Consider the following 15479-nt stretch of genomic DNA (forward strand, 5'->3'; position numbering starts at 1 on the left):
TTATTTTTCTTTATTTTTCTGGCTTACTTCAATTAGATGACACTTTTTGGGGACATCCATTTTGCTGCATATGTCATTGTTTTATCATTTTTTATTGCAGAAATGTATTCCATTGTGTAAATACGGGATAACTTCTGAATACTGTTATCTGTTGTTGGACAATTAGGTTGCTTCCATGTCGTGGCTGTTGTATATAGCACTGCAAAGAACATTGGGGTACAGGTGTCTTTTTGAATTTGGGTTCACTTTGGTTTATACCCAGAAGTGTGATTGCTGGATCGTATGTTAAGCCTATTTTTATTCTTTTGAGGAATCCCCACCCTGGTTTTCGCAATGACTGCACCAAACTACATTCTTTCCAACAGTGAAAGAGGGTCATCTTTCTCCACAGATACCCCAGGATTTAATGTTTGTGGAATTTTGAATGATGACCATTGTGACTATTGTGAGGTGATACTTCATTAGAGTTTCGAATTGCCCTTCTCTGATAATGATAGTGAGCAATTTTTTTTTCATATATCTATGTGGCATTTGTATGTCTCTATTGGAGAATTGCTTGTTCAGGGCTTCTGCCCATTTTCAATTTGGGTTTCTTGTTTTTTTTAAGTATTATTATTAGTTTGTATGAACTCTTTATATTTTGGAAATTAAGCCTTTGTCAGTTGCACACTTCTACATATTTTCTTTAATACTGCAGGTTGTCATTTTGCTTTGTTTATGGTTCCCTTTGCTGTGCAAAAGCTTATAAGTTTTATTAGGTCCCATTTATTAATTTTATTCTTACATTCATTACCTGGGTAGTCTGTTCTAAGAGATCATTCCTGAGATTTATTTCAAAGTGTTTTGCCAATATTTTCTTCTAGGAGATTTACTGTGTCTTGCCTTACATTTAAGTCTTCAAGCCATTTTGAGTTTATTCTTGTGTATGGAGTGAAGGAGTGTTCTAACTCCATTGCTCTGCATGCTGCTATCCAGATTCCCAAAACCAGTTGGTGAAGAGATGGTCTTTTCTCTGTCATATTCCTGGCTACTCTGTCAAAGATTAATAGAACGTAGGCCTGTAAATTTATTCCTAGGCCTTCTATTCTGTTCTTTTGGTCCATATGCCTCTTTCTGTATGAATATCTTGTCATTTTGTTCATTGTGGCTCTGCAATAGTGTATGGAGAACAGGTAGTTTATTCCTCCAGCCTCTTTCTTTTTCATTAATATTGCTTTGGAAATTATGGATCTTTTATGACTCTATGTAAATCTTAGAATCAGTTGTTTCAGTCCCAAAAAGAAAATTTTGGCATAATTTGATAGGAAATCACATTAAGTCTGGGGATTGCCTTGGGCAATATGACCATTTTAACAATTTTGTTTCTTCCATTACGAGACCATTGGGCATCTTTCCTATTCTTCATTCTTTTTTGATTTCCTCAATCAATGTTTTCTAGTGCTCCATGTATATTTCATCACCTCCTTGGTCAGAATTTTTCTTAAGCATTTTTTTGCTTTGGGTTCAGTTATAAAAGCGGTTGTCTCTATAATTTGTTTTCCTGTTGATTCAATGGTAGTGTAAAGAAATGTAATTGGTTTTTTTACATTGCTCTGGGTACCATGCCCAGTTCCTTTTTCAGCCTAAGTAATATTTTGTGAAGCTTTTACAGTTTTCTATATATAGTGTCATGTCTTCCTATCATGACAATTTTACCTCTTCTATTCCAGTCTGAATCCTTTTATATATTTTCCTTGCCTGATCATTGTGGCTAGGAATTCCAAGACTATATTGTATTGAAATTGTGAGAATGGGCAACCTTGTCTTGTCTCAGGTTTTTGTGGGAAGTGTTTCAGTTTTTCACCATTGAGTATTTTGCTGGCTATATGTTTGTCATAAATAGCTTTCATTATGTTGAGATATGGTCCCTCTATGCACACTGTTACAAGAACTTTTACTGCAAATAGGTGTTAATTTTTCTCAAATGTTATTTCTGCATATACTGAGATGATCATGTGTTATTTTGTCCTCTCAGTTATTGATATGGTGTATTACAATTGATTTATTTGCATAAGTTAAACCATCCTTGTTTTCCTGGAATGAAGTAACATTACCATGGTGCATAATCTTTTTTTACATGCTGTTGGATTCTGTTTGTTAATACTTTCTTAAGGACATTTACATCTATATTTATCAATGATACTGGACTATAGATTTATCTTGGGGTAGTGTCTTTGTCTGGTTTTTGTATCAGGTTGATGTTGGCCTCACAGTGTGAGTTTGGGTGTACTCTTTCCATATCAATCTTTTGGAAGAGTTTGAGGAGGACTGGTATGTATTTTTCTCTGTATGTTTGGTATAATTCCCCAGTGAAGCTAGTTGGGTTTCAATTTGGTTTGCAGATATTTTTTATTTTATTGATAATTCTATTCAATTTCTGGTGATCTGACTGTTCAAATGGTTAATTTCTTCTTGATGCAATATTGGTGGGCTGAATGTTTTCAAAAACTTCTCCATTTATTCCTGGTTATCCATTTTGTTTCCATACTGTTGCTCATGTTATTCACTTATGATAATATGCAAATTTGTTGTACTCTTTTTAGTTTCTCCATTTTCATTTCTTATATTATTTGTGTTCTCTCTCTTTTCTTGTTGGTGAGCCTGTCCAGAGTTTTGTCAATTATGTTTACTATTTCAAACAAGACTTTGATTGTTTTTTTTCTATTTTTTAATGTGTATTTCAATTCTTTCTTCCTTGATCATTCTTATTTCTCTCTTTCTGCTGAGTTTTGGTTTTGTTTGCTCTTCTTTTCATGATTAGTGTACATAGAAACTTTGATTAGTTATTTGAAATTGCTCTTCTACTTTGAGGAGTGTTGTCACAATAAACTTACCTCTTAAGCCTGCTTTAAATGTATTCAATAGATTTTGTGTAGTATTTTGACATATTTCTGAAGATATTTTTTAATTTATTCTTTTACATCTTCACCTCCCCTACTTGTTATAGTACCATGGTGTTTAATTTTCATGCTGTCATTTTTTCACAATGTTTTTCTGTGAAGGATTACTATTTTCATAGTATTATACTCAGAAAAGATGCTTCAAATTGGTTTTATTTTCTTAAATTTGTTGAGGCTTCTTCTGTGCCTGAGGACATAATCTTTTCTAGAAAATATTCCAGGTGAACTGGAAAAGAATGTATATTCTGTTTTGGGGAAGAGTACTGTTTTGAAAATATCACCAACTCTAATTATTTTATCGTATCTTTTTGTATCTTTCTTCCCTTAATAATTTTCTGCCTGAAACACCAGTCTAGTGATGGTAAAGGGGAGATATAGTCTCCGAATGTGATTGTGTTCCCATCCATTTCTCCCTTTTCATCTATTAGTATTTGCTATATGTATTTAGGTGCTCCTATATTGAGTACATATATATTAATGAGTTTAATACCCTCATTTTTTATTGCTCCTTTAATCATTATTTCATGTCCTTGTTTATCTTTCTCTATGACCTTTCTTGTAAAGTCTATTTTGTGTGAAGTCAGTACTGCTAGTCCTGCTTTCTTGTCATGTCCAGTTGCATGCAATATATTTTCCATCTTCTGAGTTTCAATTAATTTGTGTTCCTCTTACAAATGTGGGACTCTTTTATGCTTCATAATGTAGGGTCTCATTATATTATCCCATCTGACAATATATATCTTTTGATTGAAGCACTAAGTCCATTAACATTTATGATAATTATTGATAGACTGGTGTTTATTTCCATTTTGAACTTCATTTTCCAGTTTATTTGGTATTTCCTTTTTGTTCATTTCATTTTCTTTCTGTTGCTTGATAAGTTTTCTTTTATTATCTTGGTTTCTTTTTGGCTTTGTTACTTCATTGTAAGTTTTGACTTATGGCCACCCTGTCTTGTATGTATATTGACACATTACTATATCTTTTTCTTTTAACTGATAAGAATAGAAATTCTAACCCCTCCTATAGAGAACAGAAACAAGAAGAAAATACTCTGTATTGTCCTGTTTCACTCACTGACTCTTAAAATTTTTGATGTACTGTACTGCAACATCATGTTTATTCTATTGTAAGACATTGTAGCTATTGCCTTTCTAATTATGCCTTTCTCCTTTCTATAGAATCCTGCTTCTTTTTTTTTTAGAGTCGATTTACATTATTTCTTTTTCTGTTGCTAAATTCTTTTAGTACTTGCTTTAGTGGAAGTTATTTATCTCTCCTTCTATTCTAAAGAATAGCCTTGCTTGATAAATTATCTTAGATTACAGCTTTCTTTCCTTCAGAACTTTGAATATGTCATGCCACTGTCTTCTGACTGTTGTATTTGTGTAGGAAACATGTTTACAAATATAATATATATAATTACATATATATGAATAGAATACATAGAAATGAAGTTAGGAAATAAGGAGAAAACCTATACGTTAAATAATAGAAAACATTGATGAAGGAAATTAAAACTGATCCAAAGAAATGAAAATTTCTCTTATGTTAATGATGTGATACAATGTGGTTGAAACAAACATACTACACAAAGCAATCTACATTTAGTGTGATTCATGTCAAAGTAACCATGAGATTTTTCCATTTAATAGAACAGGTAATTTCAAAATCTTTATGCAACCACATAGACCATGAGTTGCAAAAATAATCTTGAAAAAGTGTAATAAATCTAATAGTGTATAGTTCTCTGAAGTTAAACAGTCCAACAAAGCTTTAGTAATTTAAACAACATGAAACTAGCTCAAAAACAGACACCAATCAATAGAAGAGGATAGAGCAACCAGATATAATCCCTCACACCTATGATCAATTAACCCATGAAAAAGGAAGCAAGAGTATAAAATGAAAATAGACATTCTCCTCAATAATTAGTGCAAGGGAGATTGAACATAAAAAAGATTGATTAGAATAGATCCTCACATTGTTTACAATCCATAAGCAGAGAATATCTTTCTATTTATTTGGTTTACTTTTATTTCTTGCACCTGTAATTTATAGATCTATATTTAGATCTTTTATTTCACTTATCAAATGTATTCCTAGTTTATTCTTTTTGGTATAAATATATACACAATTGTTATCCTAATTTCTCTTGCTGATAATTTGTTCTTAATATATAAAAATGCAACGGATATTTGTATATTGATTTTGTATTCTGCAAGTTTATTAAGTTTGTTCATTATTTCTAACAGTCACTGGAGGAGTCTATGGAGTTTTCTATCTATGCATAATTATGCCATTTCTAAAAATTTTACTGCTTTTTTACAAGTTATATGCCTTTTATATTTTTTTCTTGACTAGTTGTTCTGGCTAGGTCTTCAAATAGTGTAATTTAGTACTTGTGAGAATGGGCTACCTTTTCTTATTAGTGGACCAGAGGAAAAGTTTCCTGTATGTTAACATTGAACTTGATGTTAGTCATGGGCTTTTCATATATGACTTTTATTATGTTTAGTTGAAATGTATTAAAAGTGAATTTGTTAAGAATATTTTTATAAAATGTAAAGATCAGATCGGTCAATAAATTTCCTACAATTTTTGAGATTGATGTTTTTGAATTCTCTGCTATTTAAGGGATTGTATCACATATATTGATTTGAATTTGATAAGTAATATTTATGAATCAGGACTAAATCCCTCTAAACTATAGTTTATAATACTTGTAATATGTAATGAATTCAGGTTGCTAGTGTTTATTTAGAATGGAATGTTCACATACTGAAAGAAAAATTTACATTACAGCTTGAGTTTACATTTATTTATTTAAAAAATTTATCCCTCATTTTGAATTTGGCTTATGTTTAATGGAATTTATTTTTAAATAAAGAATATAATTTTGGTAGAACTGGATTTACTACAGTTTACTGATACAGAACATAGCTATTATTTACATTTAGTGAACAAAACACTTGCCTTAAAATGCCGTATTTTACTAACAATGTCAACTGTTTCAGGACTGAGATACATATTCCTTCCAAAAATGCATTACCTGGCCTTTTCCACCCCAAATCACATATAGTGTTATTTCTTTGTTTTTTGATTGTTTGTTTGTTTGACCCTTAATGGAGACACTGCTTATTGAACCCAGGATCTTGTGCATAATTGTACTTAACAACATCATTTTGGAACACTTAACAGAAGACACAAGTGAATGGATTATAAAGATGTAAAGAAAATTTATTGCTTCTAGGGAATGAAAAACCTCTGATTGAAAGAATGGCAAAAATAAACATTTGTAAATATACAATAAGATTTTCTCTTATGTAATTTTAGAGTAGATTATTAAATTAAATTTGTTTTACTTATAGAAATGAATTACAATTTAAAACAAAAATTCCGCCTTATGGGATTTCTTAATTTGATGCATTATTTTATCTTATTTTATTTCATAATTATTAAACATTTATTTATATACAAAACAAATAAACTGACATTTAATCTGCTCATGTTTTGAATATTGAATTACTTCTTATATAGTACACAGATAAATACGTATTTCAATTTCCTAATCAAATTATGTTTCACTTTAATTACAAATGATATAGAAATAGATATATATTCTCTGTACATGTTTTACACGAATTTCACTTTAAATTCCAAAACTTTAAAATTATTCTATATATTTTGTGCAATATTTATACTCTGTTCACAAATCTGGTATAAATTTTAATACAAAAGGATGGAGATTGGTTTTATTTCATAGACCCCAAAATTAAATTATTTAAAAAGATTTTGTTGGGATAATATTTGCAAATCACACTTTAAAAATAAGCATCATATATGTTTCATTTTAACTGGATGAATGACAAGTAAACACTGGCTGAATGTTACACTTGAGTTGCTAGGATACCAGTCGTTTTGTGATGTCACAGCTACTCAGGTTGAGAACCATTTTGAAGGCCTAGCAGTTTATCTGTGCAGGCCTGCCAAAGCAGCATATGAAGCTGCAGTGGTCAAAATCATGCAGATTAGAAAAGGAGCTGTAGAAAAAGTTATTTGAGATGGCACATGTTTCTTCAGAAATTCAAGATGTGTCTCATAAAGATGGACCAAGTGGCTCAGGAAACTCCAGTAGATCTCTATTGTGTGATCAAACATTCTCTGGGGATTTGGACATGAGTTTTATGATTGAAGAAAATGCTTTCAGACTTTGTCTGAAGAATCCTTGATAAAAACACCATGTTACACATATTGTGTCTCTGAACCAGAAGAAGATAATGATTTTCGTTCTCTGACATTTCCAAGAAAACTCTGGAAAATAGATTGGAGTGACCAATTTAAATCCATCTGGTGGGGTGTTCATGGGGTCTTCCGTAGTGATTGATGAAGATGTCTTGAAGAAGGAAGTTTTGGAAAGAAAGGCCCCTTTCAGAATATTTGAAACTGGAAGCATGAAAAGTTTACTTAGACAGCTTAACTTTTATGGGTTTAGGAAAGTGAGGCAGAATTTTCAAATGTGTGCTTGTCTAGCTGACTTTCCAGCAGAAGAAAAAGAAGTGTCTGTATTAAGAAAGATATAAAAAATTTTAGTTACCACTTGGTAACTTATATATAAAATTTTATTTTGCACATCAATCAATGGTAATATAAAAGTAAAGCAAGATTTTGAAAATTGTATTAAACTATTAAGTCTAAAATTCTTTATTTATTCTAAAAAATGAGGACAGTGACTTAAGTATTCAAGATTATGAGAAACTTTGCTTACAACTATGAATCATTCCAGAAATCCATATAAAGGTAATAAAGCTGCTTTTCAAAAGTGTCATTCACCGTTACCGCAAATGCTAACATTTAAATTTGATGACTATAATATTTAAATGTGTATTTTCCAAATAAGGAACTTCAAAATATTGTTAGCAATGTTCATATTTTGATGATATTATCCTTACATAGTAAACGTGGAATCAGGTTTTATACTTTAGGCTTATTGTAGTCTTGTATTTTGGTATAAATATTACTAAAATGTTTCTCCTTTGGTTGTAGCTGCACTTTTATCATAATCCAAATTTTAAACGAGGCTGTCCCCAGCTTTTAGTGAGAATAAAAAGAAGAGTTGGGATTAAAAATGCCTCTCTGGTGTCTTCATTGGCTGAAGACTTCAAAGAGCAGCACTTTAAAGCAGGATATAATGTGGATAATAATAATTCTGGATTTGTGGCTGACACTATTGGAGAAAGTCCATGATTACCTTCTGCAAATTTCTAAAAAGAAAGCCCTCTACTAGCCACATAATTGGTGATACAACTACCCCGATCAGAGGTGATTTTTCTCCTCCATCATCAATGTCAGACCACCAGAACAAATTGCAGTGGGTCAACGAGCTATTCTAAATAAGTTGACCACTCTCCACTGGCACTCTCAAAGCAGTTACAATGAAACAAATGGCCGTGTTGTGAACTCCATTTAAACTACAACTTCTATTTCTCAGTAGAGTATCTTATCTCCCATACAGGGCAATTATTATGGACTGATGCTGGAGCCTTCTACTTTTCCAAATACATATCACAACATATCTGCAAATGAAGGTCGTTTTCCTAAACTTCAACCAGGGTGCAACCCACGCTTTCCAGTGCCAGTGATAGCTGATACATCAGCTAACTCTCTTTCAAGGCCAACTCATCAGCCATCTTCAGTTTATGAATGTCATCCTAATTACAACTGATCTACCAGAGAACTACCAGATTATGTAGGAAACAAAAATTATAAATGATGTTGGCAAATGTCGACAACTATCTGCTATTTTCTTATTTGAACAATAAACATAGATGTGTACCTGTATTTTCCTTAATATTTCTTAATAGAGTTAAGATTTAAACAGGAGACTAACTTGCCATTTAAAAAAAAAGAGATATTTGATTGATAAAATCTTTTGATGGAACAATATGGGAGTAAATTTAAATAATTTCTTGTAAGGAAGAAGAAAAAACTGGAAGAATTTGGAAAAATAATAAAACATGGAGAGAGGGAAAAGTAATAAGTGGTTTTTGGTTCTTCCTGGAAAGTATTAAATGTGTTAAGTTAGGATAGTTTGGAACAGGAGATACATGCAGGAACCACCCACGGATCATGTTCTCTAATATGTCATCCCTGGAATCAAAAAGGTCACATGATGTAGTCTCAGATGGCACATTCAGCATGTGGTAGAATTTAAGTAGTAATTTATCTATGGTGTTCTTTGTGCTGTTCTCAAAGCATTCCAGTTGGTGCTTTCATTTCCTGCCCTCAAGAGTCTACACTATATTTTCTAGTTAATAATTTATGTTGCTATTATCTTCCAGCCAAAGAAAAGCTTACGTTCTCAGGATGGCACTTAATGCATTTCCAACTCTAATCACACAAAATTAACTCAATTTAGTTTAGTCATTTCTTTATAAATCTGGCATCTGACTACCTTGGCATATCTTTATGTTTCACTGTATCTGGATATATATCCAGCCAAATGTTTCTCAACAATGTTAGCTCCAAACTCAACAGTTTTATTCCAGCTCATCCTTGGACGTTGGGTGTCCTCCTTTTACCTACTTAGACTATCCTCCTCTCAGCACAGAAACCACCTCCTCCAGATGTTTTATGTCTATCCCGCTTTCCTTGTCGGCCTTGGATACCAGCACAGTAAGCACAGCACATGCCACAGGATGCATTTTAGTATTTAGTGAATGAAAAATACATGTTGACTTTAAGCAAAATCTACTTTCCTGAAAGATCAAAACTGTCATGGTTTTCAAACTATTTCGTTATGGTCTTTACTCTATACCACAAACTAGCTCTTTTCACAGCGCAAGGACTAGTCACTCAAGACAGTAATTGGAGGTAGGTACAGAAGACAAAGTATCATTGTCTTCTCAATTCATACTTCCATAAGTCTAAATCATTCCTTTCTCATTTGCTGGATATTTTCCTGTCTTTTCATCACCCACCCATCCCAAAATAGCTGATTCTCTTCCCCATACCAATAACTATACTGACTCCAAATTAATTTACTTCTTAGAATCAGAGCTTTTTCCAGAAGAGACAGTGCCATTGCAAACATTTAATGTAGGTTTATATACCCCACATAACATTTACCCCTTCTTACCTTCACACGGGAAATTTCTAAGATGTACTAGACCCTTGGATGGGGTGGTGGTATTCAGTAATCAAATTGCGATGTAAAATGTATGGACTAGAAGGAGGTGAGGGTAATAGAATTAAAAATTTGTCCAACTGCAAGAATACCAAATTTCTGCAGATATTAGGAAATTTAAAATATTCATGGAAGTCTTTGACTCTTTCCCATTAATTTAAAAAAAAACACGAAGCATTTTCAGAATGTGAAATGCCCTGAATTACTGGAAAATTGTAGGTAAGGTCAGGGACCCTAAGACTTCTACTCATGATGATGCAGCCAGTGTCAGCTGATAAGTCTAGAATGGCAGAATTGTGTACTGAAAATTTGTCACCTGTTGTGAAGAAAGCTTTTGATATTCTGGAGAATGGGCAAATGGGCCAGGGTGAACTCTAGCAACATCTCACCAATATGACCTATACCAAGAGAACAATAGAGACCACTTGCAGCTGGAGAACTGTGTCTGGACAGCCGTGGTTCTTCCTACAACAGATACATCAAGCTTTTAATTTTTTCTGCTGATCTCTGATGGTGGCTATATTGTTGCTTACATTAGTCGTCTGGGGTTCAGATGGGCTGGTTGAGCAGCTAGTTTCCAGCTCACTTATAAGACAGTGGGTCTTACCGTGATCATCTTAACAAGGTTCTATACTGATAAGTTAAAAGCTACAGTATACATTCAAAATTAGATATCGTAAAGAAGAATATTGTTTGTTTGTCCATCTGTAGTTTTCTACCTGGGAAAATTAGAGTTTTGATCAAAGTACAAAAGTTTGCTGTTGCTATGAAATCTATTCTCTGAGCTCTGCCCATTGAATTCTTCCCACAAAATACTACAAATCTCTCAAACACTGTGTGTGTGTGTGTGAAGATGGATTGTTAAGCAGTAACTAAGTTTGTCTTAGTTGAGTCATCAGTGAATTTTTCCTCCGCATCTGTCAGAATCTCTCTGAATTAAGACTTTCATTGAGCCACCAGATTTTCTTCCAATCAGGGAGAGGTAGATTATATTTCTCCCAGTATACTAATTGATATCTGCTCATTGAATCCCGAGCTGATGTTAGGGCCATGCCTCTGAACCCTTGAATGGGATTGAGGCATACATATTCTCCAGTCCCCAGAGCCCAGCACAGGACTGTATCACCTTTTTAATTTAAGCTTATGTCTAACTTTTTTTCTTTTAATTCTCATTGTTTACACAACATATTTTGGCTTTGAACACACGTTGAATACTTTGTAGAGTCTCAACCACTGAATTATTCCCGTTCACACAGAAATTGCAATAACTTTTCTTCCCTTGGACTACCTGGAATAGAGTGAGCATAGTCATCATTTTGAAAGCAGTCCTCAGTCCTAATAATGCAGAAGTTTTACACTTCTTTGCCCAGCACTTGAGCAAGAATATTTGTTGTGGATCTCAGGGATTATCCTCACATTCCGTAATGCAACCATGAGAAAACACCACATTGTTATCCAAAATCAAGTCTTTGTCAGTATTGCATTCCCATTGCAAAACAGTTAAGAATTGTAGGAGTTCTGAGATTTAACCATGCTGAGATTTTTAGCAACCTAGCATGTTCATTTCTTACAGATGCTGTCGGGGAGATGAGACCATCGGTCAGAGACAGTGAACTTTATCACTCACAGCAAGAGCAGCCAGTTTAAAATTTGTATCCATTCCCTAATCTCAGATGAATACACAAATTGAAATTTTGACGCCTACAGAAGCAGTGGGATGTTAAAATGAAGAAAGTTTAGGCATAGTAAAACACTAATTTTATTACTATCTTTATTTATAACTTATTAGAATCACCTATTTATTAGTATCATTATCTAGGATAAGTATATCATGACATAAGTTTACTTGCTGCAAATACGAACATGAGAAATGACATGGGAAAAATTACCATTGAATTTCCATTTTTCCTTCTGCTTTTATTGAGATATAATTGGCATAAAAAATTGTGTAAGTTTAGGTGCACAGGATAGTGATTTGATATACAACTATCATGTAATAAATTTCATAGCAACTTTAGGGAGAATTCATTATCTCATTTAGATACAATTTTAAAGAAATATAATTTGTCTTTGGTTGTGATGTGAAATCTTATGGTCTACTCTCTTAACAACATTTATATTGAACATAAATCAGTATTGCTTGTAATTTTCAAGTTAATATGGGGCATCCCTAGAACACGATTATTTTACGGCTGGAGGTTTGTAGCTTTTGAGTGCATTAATCAAATTCTCCTTTTCCAACCCCTGCCTTTGTTAATTAGAAATCTATTTTCATTTACCGTAAGCATGTTTGTTTGTTTTTGAAGTGTACTTTAATCTATAACACTGCGTTAGTTTCCCCTACACAACATACTGTTCACTATTTTTAATACATTTCAAACTGTTCTCCAGAATATATGTAGTTATGATTTGTTGCTATTTAAAGATATTTCATAGTTATTGACTATTCCCCATACAGTATATTTCTTGTCCGTGTTTCATTTAATTTGCAACTGGAAAAATTTCTCTCTTAATTTTCCTCAACTTTTTCTTTTCCTTACCCCATTTCCCTCCTTCTTGTGAACAAACTCTTTCTTTCTATATGTATAACTCCTTTTCTGTGTTGTTAAGTTCATTTGTTTAAAATTCCAAATGTGAATAACATCATTCAGTATTTGTAATTCTCTTTCTGACTTATTTCACTTAGCATATTACACTCTTGGTCTACCCATTTGCTGCAAATGACAAAAACTTAATCTATTTGGAGTTGAATAATAACCCATTGTATTTTTATGTGTGTGTGTATATATATATATATATAGGTAAATCTGTAGTTAAATGGATAGATACATATTTTATAAACTCATATCTTCTTTATCCATCATCTATTGAGCAATTAATTTGCTTGTATATCCTGTCTTTTGTGAATAATGTTGCAGTGAATATATGGTTGAATTAATCTCTTCTAATTAGTATCTTTATTTTCTTGGAATTAGTATCCAGATATTTAAATGTAGAATTATATTTCATTTTTTATTTTTAGATAAATCTCCATGTTGCTTTCCACAGTGGCAGCATATATTTCCATTCACTCCAGCAGTGCATCAGGGTTGTTTTTCTTAAATCCTCACCAATATTTACGTTTGTTATCTTTTTGATAATAGTCATTCTGACAGGAGTGACATAAAATCTCATTGGTTTTTGGACTTGCATTTTTCTGATGGTTAGTGATGTTGATCGGTTTCATGTGCCTGTTGGTTTCCTTTCCCCCACTGTATATTCATTTTTTGTAATGGGCTAAATAACCATAAGTGTCTGTTTCCAATTTCAGGCATTTTTGTGTTCTATTATTCTGTTTGTTCTGTGCCACTACCATATTCTTTTCATTACTGTAGCTTTGTATTATAGTTTAAAATGAGGGACAGTGATATATCCTCTTTGTTCTTTGTTAAAGTTGTTTCTGTTTTCAGTCTGTTTGTATTCTTTTCTTTCTTTTTTTTAGTGATTTCAATTCTTCTGTGTTTACATGTAAATTTTAGAATTATTTATTTTAAGTGTCTGAAAATGCCCTTGGTATTTTGATAGGCACTGAATTTAATTTGTGCATTTTCTTGGCTTATGCTGTCATTTAAAAACTATATTTTTCCTCATCTATGAACACACTATATCCTTTCATCTGTTTGCATTACCTTCAATTTCTGTTATAAATATTTTATAGTTTTCTGAGTACAGGTCTTTTACCTCCTTGGTTGGATACATTTTTTGATTTTTTTTGTAATGCAACTGTAAATGAGACAGTTCCCTCACTTTCTGTATCATTTAGCTTCTTGTTAGTGTGTAGAAATGCAAGATTTCTGTAAGTTAATTTTACATTTGAAAATTTTACCAAATGCATTGATAAGCCCTAGTAGTATTGTGGCACCCTTTTTAGGATTTCTGTTTAAAGTATGTCATCTTCAAACAGATACTTTTACTCCTTTTCTTAATTAGCTAAATTTTATTTACTTTTATTTTGGATAGCTATGGCTAGAATTTCCATACTATACTGAATAAAAGTGGTAAGAGTCAGCATTCTTGTCTTCCTCCTGCTCTTATTGGAGATGCTTTCTGCTTTTAATCAGTGAGTGTCATGTTAGATGAGTTCTTGTCATATAAGACCGTAACTGTGTTGAGGTATGTTTCCTCATGCCCACTTTGAAGAGAAATGTAATCTTAAATAGATACTGAATTTGTCAAAACACTTTATGAGTCTATTGAGGTGACCATATAATTTTTATTCTTCAGGTTGTTTGTGTGGTGTATCATACTGATTAATTTTTGGGTATTCAATCACTTTTGCATCCCTGGAATAAAGTGGACTTAATCATAATGTATAATCTTCTTAATGTATTCTTTGATTTGCTAACAATTTAGTGGGGATTTTTGCATCTATGCTTATCAGTAGTATTTAACCTGTAATTTTTTGAGGTATTTGTTCCAGCTGTAGTAGCAATGTGATACAGAAATATCCGGTAGAAAGCCTCCCTTCCTCTCGAAATTTTTGGAATTCTCTGAGAAATATAGATGATAGCTCTTCTTTAAATGTTTGGGAGAAATCACCTGTGAAGCTGTTAGGCCTGGAATTTTGTTTCTTGGGAGATTTTGTTTAAATACTTATTCAATTTCATTAGTGATAATCTGTTCATATTTTATTTATCATTCCATCCTGGAGATTAAGTCTTTCTAAGAATTTGTCCATTTCTTCTAGGGTTTCCATTTTATTGGCATATAATTTGTTGTATCATCTTATGATGCTTTGTATTTCTTTGATATAAGCTCTAACTCCTCATTTATTTCTCAGCTTATTTATCTGTAACTCTCTTTTTTGGTCATGTGTCTGGTTAAACTGTACCAACATTATTTATCTTTCAAAAGCCATTATTTAGATTGATCAAATATTTATATTTTTAATCCGTATTTTATTTAATTATGTTCTGTCCTTTCAGCTGTCTTTCCTTCTACTAACAAGTTTTTTTTTATTATTATGTGACATCTTTTGGTTGTAAGAATATAAGAGAGAAATTGTTCTTATTTGTATAAGTGGGATTATTTTGCTATAAGCATCCCTTCTAATACTGCTTTTGTTATACCCCATGAATTTTGTTTTTGTTGTCATTTTTCTTTATATATTTTCTTTGATTTATACAGCAATCCAGTTGTTGTTAATATTGAATAATTTATCCTCTACAATTTAGTATTTTTCTCAGGTTTTTTCTTTTAGTAAATTTCTATTCTCACAGAATCCATAAGTTTTTTCACCAAACAAGGAGAAAAATAATAAAATTTATACATATATCTGAAAGATCCAAATTTTCCAAAATTATTTTAAAAAATAA

The 15479-nt window shown here is 32.1% G+C and overlaps 1 long non-coding RNA gene across 1 annotated transcript; it reads left to right on the plus strand.

Annotated features, from left to right (window-relative positions):
- The first annotated feature begins 7499 nt into the window (after nucleotides 1-7499).
- On the plus strand, nucleotides 7500-8774 carry LOC140692836 (uncharacterized). Its single transcript, XR_012068440.1, has 2 exons — nucleotides 7500-7739; nucleotides 8455-8774. It is a non-coding gene; the product is annotated as an uncharacterized lncRNA (long non-coding RNA).
- The last annotated feature ends 6705 nt before the right edge of the window (nucleotides 8775-15479 follow it).

Source organism: Vicugna pacos, unplaced genomic scaffold (assembly GCF_048564905.1).
Source record: "Vicugna pacos unplaced genomic scaffold, VicPac4 scaffold_18, whole genome shotgun sequence".
Taxonomy (NCBI): Eukaryota; Metazoa; Chordata; class Mammalia; order Artiodactyla; family Camelidae; genus Vicugna; species Vicugna pacos.